Genomic DNA, 21,141 nt, shown 5'->3' on the forward strand with positions numbered 1-21,141 from the left:
AAACTGGACAAATTCCGAGGCTTTGCCACTTTTATCAACGATATATTTGATATCAAAAGATTTTATTTATCATCCAACATCATTCTTTCACCTTTTTCAATTTGTAGACAGTAATAAGCAGTGTCTTCAGGGTAAAAAGTGTTGCAAACAGCTTCAGTAGCAGAGCCATTTGTAATGTCTTTTTATTGTGACGTCATGGTAACCAGTGACGTCACAATGGTCTGCAAAGCATTGTGATGTAATTTCATTGCAGTGTAGATGTCGATTGATCTCATCCAAGCATATCTCCTGTGGGAGCCAGTTTTGGATGATAAAGTTGAATTACCAACGGATACAACACTCCTTCAAAGACTTTTGCAAGAACTAAAATCTAATCTGAAAAAGCGTCATTCTGAAAATGTACAAACGTTGTACGCCATCTTTACTTTGAACTCATACATGGTGAAGTAGGAGACTATTTTTTTAGTGGTCCTCCCTTCATCAACTTTAACGTGTGATTTCGTTTGAAGATATTAAGGCGTCTTCAAAACAAAATTGCAAAGACGCCACCATTAGACAAATACAAGTTAACAAGATTTTTAGATTTGGAACAATCTTCAGGAAACACCAATTATTTTGAAGCAATGTCTTGACATTGTGATAAAAAAAGTGTTTCCGTGAACCTTCTTCTTTCTACAAGAGAAACTATTCACTATTCTAAACTTCAGAATGATCAGTCAGTTGCATTGTCATTATTCACAAGTGGATCTACTATATAAGCTTGTACAGAAATTGATGGATCATCATTTCATTCATGGTCGCCCCATCAACATCACCCTCAGGCAGATACAACTCCAAATCAACCCAGATTCAACTCTTTGCGTCCTAAACCTCACAACACCACTAAAATCTCCACGACAGATCTCCGTCATCAGCCAGCCCTACCGCCACTGATCCGCGGGCCAGCCAAGCAAAGCTGCAGGTCAACGATCCCTTCTCTACCAATCACTACAGCTGCTATTGCTGTACAACCCAAGCCCCGCCCGCCGCCAACTAGGCCTTCACTACCCCTCTCTCTTATTATAGTTTATTATATTCTTTTTCATTACTATGATTCACGGCTTCCTCATCACACCCCACTCAACACCAATATCTAGCTAGAATCACTCTCCAGGTTTAACAACAACACAGCAAATTAATCCTAACCACTTCAATTTCGGCCTAAGCTAAATCTTCCCCAAGGCCTCAGGAACACCTCTCACTACCAAACAATGGAACAACGCAAAATATTAATCCCAATCCAAGTTATCTCAACCAATCTTAGGAAATTGATGAAGACTAAACAAATCAAAACACTGTTCTCAATCAACCCCAAACCCATCAACTACCCTAAATTCATCCTTCTGACCTTCTCTACTGTCCCCTCTACTCCATTAAATGACACAGTTTCTATTCACAAATTTGCCATCTGCCTCTGCCAATTGAATATGAATATGTAAACAACTAGCAGAGGTTCAAGGCAACATGTTAATCAAACACTCATCACCACCACAAATCACAGACTACTAAATCATAATATCAGGAGCAAAAAGCCCCCAATGTTCCATCTGCCATTCTTTTCAACACATCCCAAACTCTAAAATGCAAACAACTTTTCCCATTTCAGATCAGGACCGAAATTTCGGATCTGCGACGTCCGCCCGTTGAATCATGTTATCCAGCTAATATAAATAACATCTTCAATTCACCAGGCAGCCGCCAAGTTAGAGATCACCAAAAAAAACGTTAATGTGTGTCGCTGACAATGATCGAAGGGAGACAAGGTCTGACACGGTGAAAAGAGGTGAATGTTGACACAGGTTCCGTGTAGGAGAGCGTGAATAATTGACGTGCCAGACTAGGGACTGAAAATACTGTATGCTAAGCATTTGGGAGATAACTCCTGTATGGAAGTATAGTTCATGGTTATATAAACTATACACACTAACGGCGTTGCAGGTGTAAATGCGAACAAGATCTGTATGTCTCCACTGATCTCTTGTTTGGTTAGTGTTACAAACTGTCAGTGATACGGTCGCAAACATGCCGTCCATTCCATCACTAGAGTTATCTCAAGATCCTTATCCACTGTCAAGCTCAGGCTTAGAAATTAACACTAGACGGCAAGCCCGGGGCTTGTACAAATTCCTGTAAGCTAGAAGAAATTTTGACAAGGGGTTTTCTCCTGACCTGGGCTAGTGAAACCTTTGAGTTTAGTTAATTGTGCACGCTGGCGACTATGACCCCAAAAGAGGAAGTCAAGTGATGGAAATCGTATGGGCAAGTTTCGCACATCAGTTTGCATAAATGATGGTGTGTAAATGCTTCAAAGAACTGTCTATCAGCAGTTTCATCATTGCCAGATACTCAAGACAACATGAATGTGGTTCCCAAGTGTGCTTAAACGCTCCTTTCTTAAACATGATAACATGTAGATCTTAGACATCATACACCTCATCAGGCAGACTAACCTGCATCAGTATCAAAATGAACGAAATATTTCGCAAGATACCATAAGACAATCTAATCAGTGTTTGGATTCTATCATTAATCAAGATTTATATCTGTGGAATATATTTAGAAAATAATGAATCAGTAGTTAACCGAATTGCATGTAGATATACGTACGCTAGCATGGGTTGGATGCTTTGAACCTCAAACTGATTGTAAACTCATCTGGTGAACAACATTTTACAACTTCATATACATGTTTTGAAATGATTATCATTGGCTTGGCCCATGGGTTTATTCATTGTATAAATATAATATAAAATATAAAAATTCCTGGCTTTATGTTAGTATTTTTCACTGCTTCATATTTGATCTCATCACATCAACATAAGTGTTATCTATTTTATATGGGTGAAAAAATAATGTGGTTAAAATAATTTAATGCCATTGCGAATGCAGACTGTTATGTTGTGTTTTGCATAAATGTGTGATTTATGATGTACTGTGTAGAATTCTATTGATGTATATGAAACGTCTATAAAATGTACAAAAAATTATCTAGTATACAGAACAGACAAACGTAACATACAACCTTAGAACTGCTCATAATACAACTATGCCTTTGTTACGTACAAAGTTATCTGAATCCTCGTTAATACCACCCGCTGTTAGATTGTGGGATACATTACCTATTCAGTAAATGAATATTGAAACCTTCTCTCGATTTTCATCCGGTTTACATCTACAGTTCCGTCATATTTCCCGTAAGGAAAGTAAACACAATGGATATAAAATTTAGACTTGAAGATAGTGAATTGAAAACTGACTCATTTTGAAAAGGTTTAAACGAAATCAAAATGCTGATGTGAAAATTCGTATGACTTTTTCATTGATTGTCCTTTTTAAAATCAGCTTGATGAACTCACTATTGTTAATTGTGAAAGATACTTGAGTTGTGAATATTTGACCTAATACTAGTTAGCAATGCAATGCTAGTTGGCAATGCAAATGTACCTAATCTTGTGAACAAAACATTTTTGGGAATGTACTACATATATAAAGAAAACAATGAGCAATGTGAATGTACAAACGCTTCTCTATTTCTTTTCTTTCCTTTCTGTAATTTAATGTATTAATTGTAAATAAGCACACATGTAAATATATGAAATAGGGCGTTCTTAGTTGTCATAAGTTATGCCTTGTCCTTTTCATGAGAATAAAATATGTTTAAACTTAACAGAATAGAATTTATTTATTTATCCTAGATGTAAGAGTACAGAAAGACCCCGATAACAAACTCCACACCAGTGTCTACCGTAAACCCACCCATACGGATCAGTATCTGCACAATTCCTCTAACCATCCACCACAAATCAAGAGAGGAATTATCGCCACCTTAGCCCGACGTGCCGTCAGCATCTGTTCCACGCTACAACAGCTAAAAACTTAACTCAACCACCTCCGCCATGTATTCACTAACTTCAACAATTACCCTACCAGCCTTGTTGAACAAACAATCAACAGCATCCTCAGCCCTAGAGAGCGGCCTCCACGACAACAGACAGCCCCGTTTGTCATCAGTCTCCCCTACATAGAAACAGCCAGCCACCAGATCCGCAATCTTTCCTACTACCATCGTAACCTTCGCCTTATACTTTTGCGCAGCCGGCCCCATAAACGTCTTATCTAAATGCCTAACCGCCAACAAAGTAGGTATCTGGCTAAAACAACACAAAATCCACTTCAACAAAATTAAAGAAGCCCTTAAAGGATTCCAAATAATTTTTCCAGATCTAGACTCCCTTAATGCAGCAAAAGAAATCACCCAAATATTTCAATACACAGTAACCCACCAAACCCCTAACTGGCAGCTCTACACTAGATGCGTAATTAGGGTCAATCCTAAAGAAAGTAATGAAGACTTAGAAATGTTCGCTAAAGAAGCCAACGAAAACACAGACATGTACCCCCAACCTAAAATCACCAGCACTAGAAGAATAACATCAAATAGGAACGGAAAAATCTCAAACACTCCAATAGTTATAATCAACTTCCAAAAATCCACTAAACACCCAGAAGCCCCTAAATTCATCTCCTTCGGAGCATCAACTAAACTAGAGGTAAAACCTTATACTAAACAAGTAAAACAAGGCTCTTATTGCCTGCAATATAACCACACAGCAAACCAATGTAAATTCCGTAAAACTAAATGCAGAAATTGCGCCCAAACTGACTGCCCAGGGACATGCACACCCTGGTGCATCCACTGTAAAAGTATAAATCACTCCTCACTGCCCGCACAGACACACCCTCACACAACAGGCCAACAAACAACACATCAATATCGACACGGCCAAACTCCAAACCAAAAGACAAACACAGCATACAAAACAACCACTACTACCCACACCGCAACCAGACGACACCCCACATTTGAACTCTGCATGGGATGGTATCCTGCAAAGAGTACACCCAGCACCAACAACACACATCCACCACACACCCAACCCACAACCCACCACCTCAAAACACACATTCACAACTTCCACACCAGCACGCAAAACAGACCGCACCCCACCACCACGACCCAACCCACAGCTACTAAGGCAACAACACCCACATCCAAACAATCACAAACCGAAAACTCACACAGTAAGGAAACCACAGACAGATCCTCCACGCAAACACAACCATGCACACAAACAACCCCCATGGAGTGTAAGCAGACTAAATCAAACAATACCAATGAATTCGACTACACAACCGAGGAGGACGTAAATGAAAAAACCCACTCAGCCCCTAAAAAAACAACAACAACCTTAAACGTAAACCCCAACCACTTTTTAACAACAAATTAAAGAACATTACTAACCTTCTGGCATACATGTTTAAAGAACTTAATCCAAACGCCAGCACTAAAGCCCTACATGCCGTAGCGTACAAACTTAAACTAACTACCCTAACATACGAAACCTTCAACTATGGCCTACAGGCAGCAACCTCCAAGTAAAACCAAACATTAAAACCTAATCTTCAACCAATAAAAAAACAAATAATGGTAGGTCTAAACATATTCCAGTGGAACGCTAACGGGCTTCACTCCCACGGCCACGAACTTAAAAGCTAAATTTAAACTAAACAAAGGGCCGCATATTGCTTGCATCCATGAAACTAAATTTTCCAAAAAATCTAAATTTACCCTGGCAAAGTACAACTCAGTTAGAACAGACCGAGCCAAACCCACATCCATTAATCATACTAATCAGAGAAGATATAAGCTATGAAGAAATTAAAATAAACACAACAAACCTAGAAGCAAACGGCATTCAAATCACATTAAATAACCAAAAAATAAACATCATAAATATATATCACTGGTCAGAAAAAAAAAGTCCAACCTGAGGACCTAAATAAACTACTACAAATAGGCCAAAACTCTACATTTTTCCTAGGAGATTATAACGCCCACCACCCTTCCTGAGGCATAGGCGACAAACTAGACAACCACGGCAAACTAATCTCTGAATGGATAGAAACAAACAATCTCGTACTGCTAAACGATAACCAACCCACTAGATATGACAAGGGAAACAATAAAATGTCGGCTATCGACCTAACCATCTGTACTGCAGATCTTGCACAAAGTACCCAATGTGGAGTTCACGACGCCCCACTAGGTAGTGACCACTTCCTAATAAACATAACCATAGGCAATACTAACGTCCCTACCCAAACAGAAAACTCAGAACCTAAATTCAGCTATAACCAGGCTAACTGGGATAAATTTCAAGAAATCTGCAACCAAGCTAATCTAAAGGAACTAGAAAATAGTGATCCAGAAATCTACTGCAAAAACCTTACAGATTTCATAATTAACGCAGCTAAAAACTCAATCCCCTATAAAACAAATAAAAAAGGCAAACCCTCGGTACCATGGTGGAACGAAGAGATAGAACAAGGTAGACGCAAACGCAAAACTGCATTCAATAAAGCCAAACGAGACTATAACCACATTAAAATAAAATAGCCCACAAAGTACAGCACTTAGTCAAAATAGCTAAAACTAGAGATTGGAAAAAAATCTGTGAGGGAGTAAACAACCGCACAGATTCCAGAACAGTCTGGCGTAAAATCCACGCTATTAGAAGCATAAAACGTCACACCAAAACCCCAAACATAAATAATTCAACAAATCCAACAGAAAAGGAAAATAATCTCGCAAACCCCTGTTTGGCCATAAGCAGCAATAAAAACTTCAGCCAAAAAACTTAAAACGGAAGAGCAACCTACCAGAGAACCAAATAACAACAACCTTGAAATTAACCAACCCTACTCAATGGAAGAACTACTTCACGTACTTCAAAATAGGAAAAAGGGTACAGCCCCAGGACTAGACCTAACATCATACCAAATAATCAAAAAACTCCAGGCACTACTTAAACTCTATAACATTATCTATCAAAACGGACAGGTACCTACTCCCTGGAAACAAGCACTAGTCATCCCAATACCTTAAATAACCTCGCCCGACCAGAGCAGGGTATTAAAACAGGTCAGCTAAACAAACAATATACAACAGGCATCTTTCTAGACTTTTCAAAAGCATTCGAATTGGTTTGGCACAACGGGCTAATACAAAAACTAAAAAAAAAATAGGATTAAAAGGACAAATACGAAACTATATTCAGGACTTTCTAAACGATCGAAAAATAACAGTACGGATAGACCAGACACTATCGGACCAGTGTCCCTTAGAAAATGGCACCCCCAGGGTAGTATCCTAAGCCCCATACTCTTTAACATAATGATAAACGACTTATTCGAGGGCCTATCCCCTAAAATAAACACTTCCAAATTCGCGGATGAAGGAGCCATCGAAAAGGAGAAAGAACGCTGAAAGTTTCAGCGAGGACACCAAACAATATGGTGGAAGCAGCGTCTTTGTTTGCGGTTGAATCTGCCATCAAATGAATACAAATCTGGTTCAGTGCCAGTGCAAAGCTATTGTTGGTACTCATTGTTGGCGGTCGGGTAGCCTAGTGGTTAAAGCGTTCGCTTGTCACGCCGAAGACCCGGGTTTCGATTCCCGACATGGGTACATTGTGTGAAGCCCATTTCTGGTGTCCCCTGCCGTGATATTGTTGGAATATTGCTAAAAGCGGTGTAAAACCATACTCACTCACTCACTGGACGAGGTACAACAAGGGTCTGTTCTTGGCCTGCTGTTGTTCTTGATTTACATAAATGATTTCATGGATAAAATTAATAGTAATATCTGACTTTTTCGATATGTCTCTGTACATCGTTGTCGAAAACCCAGGCACAGCAGCCTCAGCATTAAACAATGATCTGACCAAAATCTCCAACTGGGCTAAAAGTGGCAAGTGAAGTTTAAACCTGAAAAAAACCCCGAGTATTTCATTTTCCCCCTAAACCATGAAATAAACCAAATCTCCAATTGTATGGAATCATTGTAAAAGAAGTTGAAATGCATAAATATTTAGTCGTAGTTCTCAAGCATGATACCCACTGACATTCTCACATAGATAGTATTGTATTTAAGGTCACTCTGATGATAAACTGTCTTAGAAGTTTAAAATACCATCCTTAGGAGAAGTCTCGAAATGAGTTATTATATTCAATTTTTGTAGTATACTTTGGAATAATTGTACTAAAGATCAAGAGCTGACACTGGAAAGATTAAATCTGGATGCTCTAAGAACCATATGTGGTGCAACACGGAGCACAAGCCGTAAAATCTTATTCATAACTTAAAGAGAAAACAAGACCAACATGATGGACCATGGCATCGAACAGCCAACAGCGATCTCCATCAACGTCTTCAAGCTGGAGGTTGTGAACCAGTTCACCTAAGATGGAGGTTGTGAACCAGTTCATCTACTTTGGCTCCACTATAACAGACAGTGTTTGGATGCTGGATCAACAGGCAGATTGGCAGGGCACCTACACCCCCTCTTCCCCACGAGAACAGCAAGCTGACAGAGGTTACAGAGCTTCAGAGGTTGCGTACAACAGAGCACATACTGTAGGACGAGTCTTGAACCCTCTCCTCTGGACAAGAAAATAAACTCAACGCCTTTCACATGCGCAGCCTGAGGCGGATCCTTGCATTAGCTAAATTGACCGAGTCACAAACACTGATGTTCTTTTCCATGCCACGAGCCTAAGTCTCTTCTCCCTGCTCCAACAGCACCGACTTCACTGACTCGGCCACGGCTCAAATGCAGGCAAAGGGCACCTTCAAATAAGAGGGACTTTCGGTCACTGGACGCTGAGAGGTGGGAGGAACTTGCTGAAGTGAAAACCACACAGCATTCTTAAATTTACAGTTCGATTTTTTTATTTATGTAAAAAAATAACTGATCACCTGTTTTTCTTGAAAACATAATTGACCTAAAAAAAAGTAAGAAAAATATGTTAATCTCAAACAAACATCATGCTTCCACCCTCCTAAAAATCAAATGATCTCTCCCTAAACAACGGAAACGGTGGTAAAATGTCGAGTGCTGTCAGGGGCAAATTTTAACAGGAAATTATGACAAGGTTGATCTCACTATGATGTCTTGCAGAATCAGCACACAAGCAGTGTGGTCTAAATGTTTCACTTAAGGCTTGTGAGTTTCCTTCTTACAAGGAAGAATAAATCGTTTATCTGCATGGTTATCGTTTTAATAATTTTCAAGATCACTCGGCATTAAAGGGATAAAAGAAGGCTGGTCGGTTCAGAGTCAGTGTACTGTGTCTGAGTGGGGTATCCGTGATAAACTGAGGCATGGTATCTTAGTAGGCTAGCACTATGAAACTGCCATCAGTTTGCACTAGAACACATAGACACACACTCACTCACTCATTCACCCACCCTCACGTGCAATGTGCAATAATCTTAAAAGGTACCTAAATTTACATGTTTCATTGATTGTTTAACAAAACTCAGCTACGTCTCGGCAGATAGGGTGACGCAGCGGCCACAACGTATGACCGCACACCCAACTATAAATATTATGACTTTTTAAGACTGCGAGCAGTTCATGCTTATCTCCAAGAGACACTGTTTTACCTTGGACTCACCCTGTTTATATCAGTGGACTAATACTACTGCATGACAACCCGACTGACTTTACACACGGTACCTATGTGCAGAAAACAACGAAACATACAACTTGATCACAGTCTCAGAATGGTGATAGGGGAGTACAGGGATTTCATCGCAGGCTGCCCGATAGGACTTGACTCTCATTGTTTGCGGAAACTTCAAGCGATAAGGGGAAGTGAAGCAACGTCGGTCGCCCCGAGTCCTTGGGTGGGTGTCCGTGTTCGTCAGCTTGCCTCACGCACGTTTCTATGTCCTCAAGATAGTGTTTCTGTAGGAACATGTATACCATGGAATAGAGGTGAACCACTTGGTTCTAATGATAGTGTTTCTGTAGGAACATATATGCCATGGAATAGATGTGAACCACATGCGCCCAAGGATAGTGTTTCTGTAGGAGCATATATAGCATGGAATAGATGTAAACCACTTGGCCCCAATAATAGTGTTTCTGTAGGAACATGTATACCATGGAATAGAGGTGAACCACTTGGTTCTAATGATAGTGTTTCTGTAGGAGCATATATACCATGGAATAGAGGTGAACCACATGGGCCCAATGACAGTGTTTCTGTAGGAGCATATATAGCATGGAATAGGTTTGAACCACATGGGCCCAATGATAGTGTTTGTGTAGGAACATATATAGCATGGAATAGATGTGAACCACATGGGCCCAATGATAGCGTTTGTGTAGGAGCATATATACCATGGAATAGATGTGAACCACATGGGCCCAATGATAGTGTTTGTGTAGGAGCATATATACCATGGAATAGATGTGAACCACATGGGCCCAATGATAGTGTTTCTGTAGGAGCATATATACCATGGAATAGAGGTGAACCACTTGGCCCCAATGATAGTGTTTGTGTAGGAACATATATACCATGGAATAGATGTGAACCACATGGGCCCAATGATAGTGTGTCTGTAGGAGCATATATACCATGGAATAGAGGTGAACCACATGGGCCCAATGATGGTGTTTCTGTAGGAACATATATACCATGGAATAGAGGTGAACCACATGGGCCCAATGATAGTGTTTCTGTAGGAACATATATACCATGGAATAGATGTGAACCACATGGGCCCAATGATAGTGTGTCTGTAGGAGCATATATACCATGGAATAGAGGTGAACCACATGGGCCCAAAGATAGTGTTTCTGTAGGAACATATATAGCATGGAATAGGTGTGAACCACATGGTCCCAATGATAGTGTTTATGTAGGACCATATATACCATGGAATAGAGGTGAACCACTTGGCCCCAATGATGGTGTTTCGGTAGGAACATATATACCATGGAATAGAGGTGAACCACATGGGCCCAATGATAGTGTTTCTGTAGGAACATATATAGCATGGAATGTATTTGAGTGAATGAGTGAGTATGGCTTTACGCCGCTTTTAGCAATATTCCAGCAATATCATGTACCCATGTCGGGAATCGAACCCGGGTCGGCGTGACGAGCGAACGCTTTACCACTAGGCTACCCGACCGCCCTGGAGCCCAGGGTCCAATGATAGTTTTTCCGTAGAAACATTTACACTATGGAATAGGTGTGAACCACATGGGCCCAGTGATAGTGTTTCTGATGCTACTCTACCCATGTCATCTCGACCTGACTTATGTCCTCACTGCACTGATTCTGTTTGAACGAACTGTCTCACCTTATCGCTAAACTGTTATGACGGGGGCGTGTATCGCACGTATGTGTACACTGCTAACACAGCCTTATTTACAGAACAAAGTTGTTGTATCGTCATTTCTTTACAAGACATAACCTGTCATTAGTTTCGTGTCAGCTACATATTTCTATTTCCGAGATATGCTTTTAACCAAGATAGCTAGTCGTAACTTAAACGGGGTTTCATTGCTTCGAAATACATATATTTTGTCACACCACAATCCGTCTTTCAATATTCCCCGTGTAACGATGAATGCCTTTTATGTCTCAGATACAACAGATAATATACATGCTGAACCTCCGCCGTGGGGAGATACATCAGGATGGGGGGTGGGGGGAGGGGGGTGGTAGTCAGCGTGGGTCAATTGTCCATCAACTTCTCACGCTGGTCATACTTCCCCCTCTCACATTTTGTGTAGTCCTGGACAACCATGTCTGAAATGAGGCATAACATAAAGTCATACTCGATATTACAGACGTGTTGTCAGTTATAGCTACGTCAATAACTTTCCGTTCAGATTCAGAGGACCACAGGGCAGAACAATCAGATACGTAGTCATCCATAATGTCGTGTGAGAAATAATCATTTTTGTTGCCTGAAATTTTACTTACACTTAACTCATAATGTACACATGAAACACCAAATAACGCGCGCATTTAGATGAAACACCACTCCAAGATGGAGAAAGTAAGTGTAACTAAATGTAATTTTAAAAGAATAACGTGTTACATTCATTCGGGTAAATTAATATCAAAACAATACATGCTTTACGTTCATCACCCAGTGACTGAAAATGATAGGAAATTCAAAGCACACAAAGCCCTTCCCAACCTTTCTTACGGATCTGCCGTGTGGAGAATCCGAGAATTCAGATGTATAAACGTTGTTCAAAATCGAGCTTGTAGATGTCTCTTGGTAGTTGGTAAAACATCAAATGTGGCTGTTCGTGGTGAAATGGGCTGGCTATTACCATCAACTTTACAGCGGATCGAGATTCACCGATTTTGGAGAAAAGTGTCTGTCAGTCAATCAAGATTGGCCAGGACTGTGAGTGATTGGTCAACAAGATTCCGTAAACTGTGGACAAACACAGCTATATCCACGTTGAATGAGCTTAATCTCCATGTATACAGCATTTCTAACAGTCAGTTCGAGCTACTCAAACAGAAAATTATCATCCTTGATTACGAGAAGTGGACAACTGACCTACGGAATGACCGAAGACTTATTAATGGAAACAAGCTACGAACATACAGGCTCTTTAAATATGGCCTCAACGCCGAGCAATACGTCCAGTCGAACTTAACCCAGAATCAACGCAGAACACGAGCGAAGTTGCGTTGCGGTACATTGCCACTAGAGATTGAACTAGGTCGTTTCAGACGTCCACCCACTCCCCCCGAGGAAAGACAGTGTAGATATTGCAACTCTAAAGTAATAGAAGACGAAGTTCACTTTCTGACAAAATGTCCATTTTACTCAGATATTCGATATAACCTTTGGAAGGAAGCTACTCTACTGTATCCACTCTTCCCACAGTTCTCAAATGTTGATCAATTAATTTTTCTGATGTAGTGCATGCCTTTGCAGAAATCCCCAGCCGCGATACACAAACCTTAGCCGCGATACACAAACCCTAGCCGCGATATACAATCGCGATGTCACTGATGTTTCAACGCAGAAAGATAACGCTTATCAGTTAACACTGTATATAAGCTGTGCTGCCAATTGCACAGGTTGGATGTAGCATATATATTTTCAAACGTGCATTTCAGATTTACAAAACTTATGAGCATAAAAAATCTAAAGTAAAAGGCTAAATCATTTAAGTAAAACCTTGCTTGCAATGACGTCACACAATAAAAGTTCTATTAGATAATTTTCTTTGTCAATTTGAATTCTATTACGTATCAACTATCATATAGCTTGTACAGTAGAAATGTGAGGTGGAAGTTGGGTGATTTATTAAATTTCACAGCTTGTCCTGTCCGTCTCGTTTTCAATATGTCCGTCATTTAAGGACTGTTAATTGACGCTTCAAGCGACATGCCACCTGTTATTCATGTTACGTCTTCATTGTAGATAGATAAGCATAAATGTCAATCAGTTAAAGTCAGTATATTCATGTCCGTTTAAATGAAAGTGTATCATATTCATTGCATATATTGTCCAATCAGAATGTTGTAGGTACTTCTGTGAATGCATTCACTGTCATGTATAAAACCCTATGATTGTACTGGTGAGGGAGAAGAGAGACGCCCGGGGTGGCAGTCGACTCCGGGACCCCTAGTCACACTCCTGGTCGACGCCTACCAGTGTCGGGTAATAACCGCTCTACATGCAATATGACTTAAGCCTTATGTGAGATCCCATTTTGTCTCTCTGTGCCCTTGTTAAGCCATAACTGCCTCAACTATACTTAGGATACGTACGTGGCAAAAGTAACATTATCACAACTGACTTTTATGAATAGATTATTTACAGACGTCATATAGTGAGTGAGTGAGTTGGGTTTAACGCCGCTTTTAACAGTATTCCAGTTTTATCGCGTGGTGTCAGCTTAATGTGGGGGGAAAGCCCGAATTGATGCAGGTCTCAGACGTTTACCACTTCGGTGAAAGCCACGAGCACGGGTATGGTGCTGACAAACCTAGAAAAATAATCGGGGCGAAACCTCCTCCTGAGGATATCATTATGAGGATCCTACACTTCCTTTCTTGTCGCAACTACTGCAACCTGTACTACTATATAAAGGGATATGTCTTGGATTCAGTATTATATGGAAATACCATAACAACTACTGATACAATCTGCTATTGTACAATCTGTCCATTTGTTCATTGCAAAATCTGAAAGAATTAAATAATGATTATGTCTTCTTTACGATTAAATCAATCAAATAGTTGTTTGTATGTGTGATATGCTGGTATGCTGTTTGTTTATGTACCTATATATGTATGTATGTATTTGTGTGTGACTTGTATATTCGCATCATAATATTTGAAACAGTATGTGCAATTAATCTTAATATATACTTAACAACAAAAGTTCCTGTGAACATTGAATAAGATTTAATGCAAAGTTATGCTTTTTACCAAATCTGAAACAATTTCGGTTTGCAACAGATAAAAGACTCCTGTAAGTGTTCAAATGGTTTAGTTTGCAATAATGACTTCAGAAAATGCGTGATTTCATTAAAAGAAACACACGAACCAGTGGGATATCTGTCCACATTTGCTGGAGCATGTTTAAAGTTCCTGGAGTGTCTGTTGAACACGTGGTTGACGACGAAGGCGCCGATCCATTTCATCCCACACGTGGTTTCTTACTGCATTCGTCTGTTGCCAACGTTGCCATAAACACCTAATGGTGTTGACTCCATCCTGCTTCAAGCATACCAATGGCTCGCAGACGATCATTTTACGGACAGGCAAGGCATTTCGTATTGTTGAATAATTGCGTAATTTTGTTGTTTTTCTGAGTGGTGGTTGTCAGGACGATGCTAAATAATGCATATGGAATCCCGTTAACGCACATGTTTTTATATCTAATCTTGGGTAGTGAAATGCATGGGGCTTGCATGAAAGTCAACTTTTGCATGGAATGCATGCTTTTCTGTAGCAGCTGCGTTTTTCTGACTTGAATCCATACATGTACTACAGTATTGAAAACCAAACTTAACTTGTTTCATAAATACACTAAAATATTGATGTCACTGGTACTTTTGTTGTTGAGTATATAAATCTTCTAAGTGAAAAAAAACCCGCACACAAATTGAATAAATTAAATCAGCATATGGACTTAGTCAGTTAATTTAACAGCCAACGGCAATGACAGAGCAATCCAGCACCCTTATAGATGTAATACGTGTGTTGTGTACCGACAGACCCTGTCTGCAGCGACCACTGCCCACAAATAAGACTTACATTAGGAGGACATATCAATATTCGCTGATGGATTTCGATGGCCTTGTAACCTCACTGAATGTCTTTAATTGGGAGCATATATTGACTTATGATATGGATATTGGTCAAAGAGAATTATATTACAAAACTTGACGAAAAACTAAACACACCTCAAGGGACAAAATTGTCATGGCAGTTTGTTTAATACCATCTAAAAGAAAAACATGAAAATATAACGTCTCCTGTAATCATGTACCAAGGTAAAACAAGGTAAAACATTCGATGATAATGTTAACAGTTTCTCTTTAAACTTCCTTTAAATGATCCCGTAAATGAATCATAAAATATTAGATAGTATTACCCTTAATCAGGAAGATGTACGAGTCATCCTACTTTCAGTCGATGCCACTAAGGTGGTTGAGCCTGATGGTATAAGATATGCGGTGACAACTGTTGAGTTTATTATCTAATCTTATACAGGCAAGTGTCTCATCCATTGACTGATCGCCAGAACTGCAAGTTCAAGTGAGACGCATATCAGTATCGAATATCACAATAAATATCCTCAAGGTCAACTCGGTGTTTGCATGCTCGTGAAGCTAGGGTGATTCATATCAATCACTCGTGCATCAGAGCGGTGTCCATCACGTTGTCGGAAGTGAACTGAATGTGGATTGTATTTATTAGCGTGAAGGTGAGTGAGAAAATGTTTATTACGACAAAAACCTACACTGTACGAGGAATTAAAATCATAAAAAGCATGTTGCGAACAATGGCAGCAAAAGTGTGATGGCATTCATTATCCTTGAACTGTGATGGCATTCACTATCCAGGACTGTGTTGGCATTCACTATCCTGAATTGTGATGGCATTCACTATCCTGAATTGCGTTGGAATTCATTATCCTGAATTGTGATGGCATTCATTATCCTGAATTGTGATGGCATTCACTATCCTGAACTATGTTGGCATTCACTATCCTGAATTGTGATGGCATTCACTATCCTGAATTGTGATGGTATTCATTATCCTGAATTGTGATGGCATTCATTATCCTGAATAGTGATGACATTCACTATCCTGAACTATGTTGGCATTCACTATCCTGAATTGTGATGGCATTCACTATCCTCAATTGCGTTGGCATTCACTATCTTGAACTGTGATGACATTCACTATTCAGGACTGTGTTGGCATTCATTATCCTGAATTGTCATGGCATTCATTATCCTGAATAGTGATGGCATTCACTACCCTGAACTGTGATGGCATTCACTATCATGAATTATAATGCTAATTCTCTATCCTGGACTGTGTTGGCATTTATTATCCTGAATTGTGATGGCATTCACTATCTTGAACTGTGATGGCATTCACTATCCTTGTCTGTGATGGCATTCATTATCCTGAATTGTAATGGCATTCACTATCCTGAACTATGCTGGCATTCCCTATCCTGAATTGTGATGGCATTCACTATCTTGAACTGTGATGACATTCACTATCCAGGACTGTGTTGGCATTCATTATCCTGAATTGTGATGGCATTCATTATCCTGAATTGGGATGGCATTCACTATCTTGAACTGTGATGGCATTCACTATCGTGGACTGTGATGGCATTCATTATCCTGAATTGTAATGGCATTCACTATCCTGAACTGTTTGCTTTCACTCTCCTGAATTGTGATGACATTCGCTATCCTGCATTGTGATGGCATTCACTATCCTGGACTGAGATTGCATTCACTATCCTGGACTGAGATTGCATTCACTATCCTGGACTAAGATGGCATTCACTATCCAGGACTGTGTTGGCATTCATTATCCTGAATTGTGATGGCATTCATTATCCTGAATTGGGATGGCATTCACTATCTTGAACTGTGATGGCATTCACTATCGTGGACTGTGATGGCATTCATTATCCTGAATTGTAATGGCATTCACTATCCTGAACTGTTTGCTTTCACTATCCTGAATTGTGATGACATTCGCTATCCTGCATTGTGATGGCATTCACTATCCTGGACTGAGATTGCATTCACTATCCTGGACTGAGATTGCATTCACTATCCTGGACTGAGATGGCATTCACTATCCTGGACTGAGATGGCATTCACTATCCTGGACTGAGAAGGCATTCACTATCCTGGACTGAGATGGCATTCACTATCCTGGACTGAGATGGCATTCACTATCCTGAACTGTGTTGACATTCACTCTCCCGAATTGTCATGGCTTTTACTATCCTGAATTGTGATGTCATTCATTGTCCTGAACTGTCATGATATATTCACTATCCTGAACTGTGTTGGCATTCACTATCCTGAACTGTGATGCTATTCACTATCCTTAATTATCATGGCATTCACTATCCTGAATTATGATGGTATTCACAAACATGAACTGTGTTGGCATTCACTATCCTGCATTTTGATGGCATTCACTCTCAAGAATTTATATGCCATTCACAAACATGCACTGTGTTGCCATTCACTCTTCTGAATTGTGATGGCATTCACTATCCTGGAAGGTGATGGTGTTCACTACCAATAATTGTGATGGCATTCACAAACATGAACTGTGTTGGCCTTCACTATCCTGGACTATGTTGGCCTTCACTATCCTGGACTGAGATGGCATTCACTATCCTGGAATGAGATGGCATTCACTATCCCTGACTGTGATAACATTCACTAGCCTGAACTGTGTTGACATTCAATGTCCTGAATTGTGTTGGCATTTACTATCATGAACTGTGTTGGCATTCACTATCATGAAGTGTTTGCTTTTACTGTCCTGAATAGTGATGGCATTCACTATCCTGAATTGTGATGACATTCACTATCATGAACTGTGTTGGCATTCACTATCCTGAATAGTGATGGCATTCACTATCCCGATTTGTGATAGCATTCGCTACCTTTAAACTGTGGACTGTTATGGCATTCACTATCATGAACTGTGTTCGAAATCACAAACATAAACTGTGATTGCATTCACTATCCCGAATTGTGATGGCATTCACTATCCTGAATTGTGATGGCATTCGTTATCAAGAATTGTGTTGGCATGCACAAACATGAACTGTGTTGGCATTCACGATCCCAAATTTTGATGGCATTCACTCTCAAGAATTGACATGGCATTCACAAACATGCACTGTGTTGCCATTCACAATCCTTGACTGTGTTAGCATACACTATCCTGAATTGTGATGGCATTCACTATCACGAACAGTGATGGCATTCACTATACCGAATTGTAATTGCATTTACTTTAATGAACTGTGTTGGAATTGACTATCAATAATTGTGATGGCATTCAAAAACATGAACTGTGTTGGCATTGACTATCAATAATTGTGATGGCATTCAAAAACATAAATTGTGTTGGCATTCACTATCAATAATTGTGATGGCATTCAGAAACATGAACTGTGATGACATCCACTATCATAAACTGTGTCACTCATGCACTATCCTGAATTGTGATGGCATTCACAATCAAGAATTGTGATGGCATTCACAAACATGAACTGTGTTGGCATTCACTATCCTGAATTTTGATGGCATTCACTCTCAAGAATTGATATGACATTCACAAACATGCACTGTGTTGCCATTCACTATCCTTAATTGTGATGGCATTCACTATCCTGGAAGGTGATTGCATTCACTACCAAGAATTGTGATGGCATTCACAAACATGAACTGTGTTCGCCTTCACTATCCTGGACTATGTTGGCATTCACTATCCTGGACTGATATGGCATTCACTATCCCTGACTGTGATGAAATTCACTAACATGAACGTTGTTGACATTCACTCTCCCGAATTGTGTTGGCCTTCACTATCCTGGACTATGTTGGCCTTCACTATCCTGGACTGAGATGGCATTCACTATCCTGGAATGAGATGGCATTCACTATCCCTGACTGTGATAACATTCACTAGCCTGAACTGTGTTGACATTCAATGTCCTGAATTGTGTTGGCATTTACTATCATGAACTGTGTTGGCATTCACTATCATGAAGTGTTTGCTTTTACTGTCCTGAATAGTGATGACATTCACTATCCTGAATTGTGATGACATTCACTATCATGAACTGTGTTGGCATTCACTATCCTGAATAGTGATGGCATTCACTCTCCCGATTTGTGATAGCATTCGCTACCTTTAAACTGTGGACTGTTATGGCATTCACTATCATGAACTGTGTTCGAAATCACAAACATAAACTGTGATTGCATTCACTATCCCGAATTGTGATGGCATTCACTATCCTGAATTGTGATGGCATTCGTTATCAAGAATTGTGTTGGCATGCACAAACATGAACTGTGTTGGCATTCACGATCCCAAATTTTGATGGCATTCACTCTCAAGAATTGACATGGCATTCACAAACATGCACTGTGTTGCCATTCACAATCCTTGACTGTGTTAGCATACACTATCCTGAATTGTGATGGCATTCACTATCACGAACAGTGATGGCATTCACTATACCGAATTGTAATTGCATTTACTTTCATGAACTGTGTTGGAATTGACTATCAATAATTGTGATGGCATTCAAAAACATGAACTGTGTTGGCATTGACTATCAATAATTGTGATGGCATTCAAAAACATAAATTGTGTTGGCATTCACTATCAATAATTGTGATGGCATTCAGAAACATGAACTGTGATGACATCCACTATCATAAACTGTGTCACTCATGCACTATCCTGAATTGTGATGGCATTCACAATCAAGAATTGTGATGGCATTCACAAACATGAACTGTGTTGGCATTCACTATCCTGAATTTTGATGGCATTCACTCTCAAGAATTGATATGACATTCACAAACATGCACTGTGTTGCCATTCACTATCCTTAATTGTGATGGCATTCACTATCCTGGAAGGTGATTGCATTCACTACCAAGAATTGTGATGGCATTCACAAACATGAACTGTGTTCGCCTTCACTATCCTGGACTATGTTGGCATTCACTATCCTGGACTGATATGGCATTCACTATCCCTGACTGTGATGAAATTCACTAACATGAACGTTGTTGACATTCACTCTCCCGAATTGTGATGGCATTCTCTATCCTGAATGGTGTTGACATTCGCTGTCCTGAATTGTGTTGGCATTTACTATCATGAACTGTGTTGGCATTCACTATCCTGAATTGTGATGGCATACACTATTCCGAATTGTGATGGCATTCGCTATACTGGACTGTGGACTGTGATGGCATTCACTATCATGAACTGTGTTCGAATTCACAAACATAAACTGTGATTGCATTCACTATCCCGAATTGTGATGGCATGCACTATCCTGAATTGTGGTGGCATTCGTTATCAAGAATTGTGATGGCATGCACAAACATGAACTGTGTTGGCATTCACGATCCTGAATTTTGATGGCATTCACTCTCAAGAATTGATATGGCATTCACAAACATGCACTGTGTTGCCATTCACTATCATGGACTGTGTTAGCATACACTATCCTGAATTGTGATGGCATTCACTATGATGAACTGTCATGGCATTCACTATCCTGGACTGTCATGGCATTCATTAGCCTTAGTTGTGATGGCATTCACTATCATGGACTGTGATGGCATTCACTATCCTGAATTATTATGGCATTCACTATACCGAATCGCAATTGCATTTACTTTCATGATCTGTGTTGGCACTCATTATCAATAATTGTGATGGGATTCAAAAACATGAACTGTGTTGGCATTCACTATGATGAATTTTGATGGCATTCACGCTGAATAATTTATAGGGCATTCACAACCATGCACTGTGATTGCATTCACTATCATTAAAGGTAATGGAGTTCACTGTCAAGAATTGTGATGGCAATAACAAACATGAACTGTGAGGGCATTTACTTTCCTGAATTATATTGGCATTGACTATCCTGAATTG

General features: G+C 39.8%; 2 protein-coding genes across 2 annotated transcripts in view; both read left to right on the plus strand.

Moving 5' to 3' along the window:
* Positions 1-21,141, plus strand: part of LOC124122347 — a 377,435-nt gene that overhangs the window by 131,374 nt on the left and 224,920 nt on the right. The window lies entirely within an intron of this gene.
* The window catches only part of LOC125379331 (scavenger receptor class F member 2-like), a 30,448-nt gene continuing 25,111 nt past the window's right edge, over positions 15,805-21,141 (plus strand). Inside the window, exon 1 of the mRNA XM_048395647.1 lies at positions 15,805-15,877. The gene's annotated coding sequence lies outside the window, so the exon portion shown is untranslated. The remainder of the gene's footprint in view (positions 15,878-21,141) is intronic.

Source organism: Haliotis rufescens, unplaced genomic scaffold (genome assembly GCF_023055435.1).
Source record: "Haliotis rufescens isolate VD_foot unplaced genomic scaffold, xgHalRufe1.0.p SCAF_14, whole genome shotgun sequence".
NCBI classification, from domain to species: Eukaryota; Metazoa; Mollusca; class Gastropoda; order Lepetellida; family Haliotidae; genus Haliotis; species Haliotis rufescens.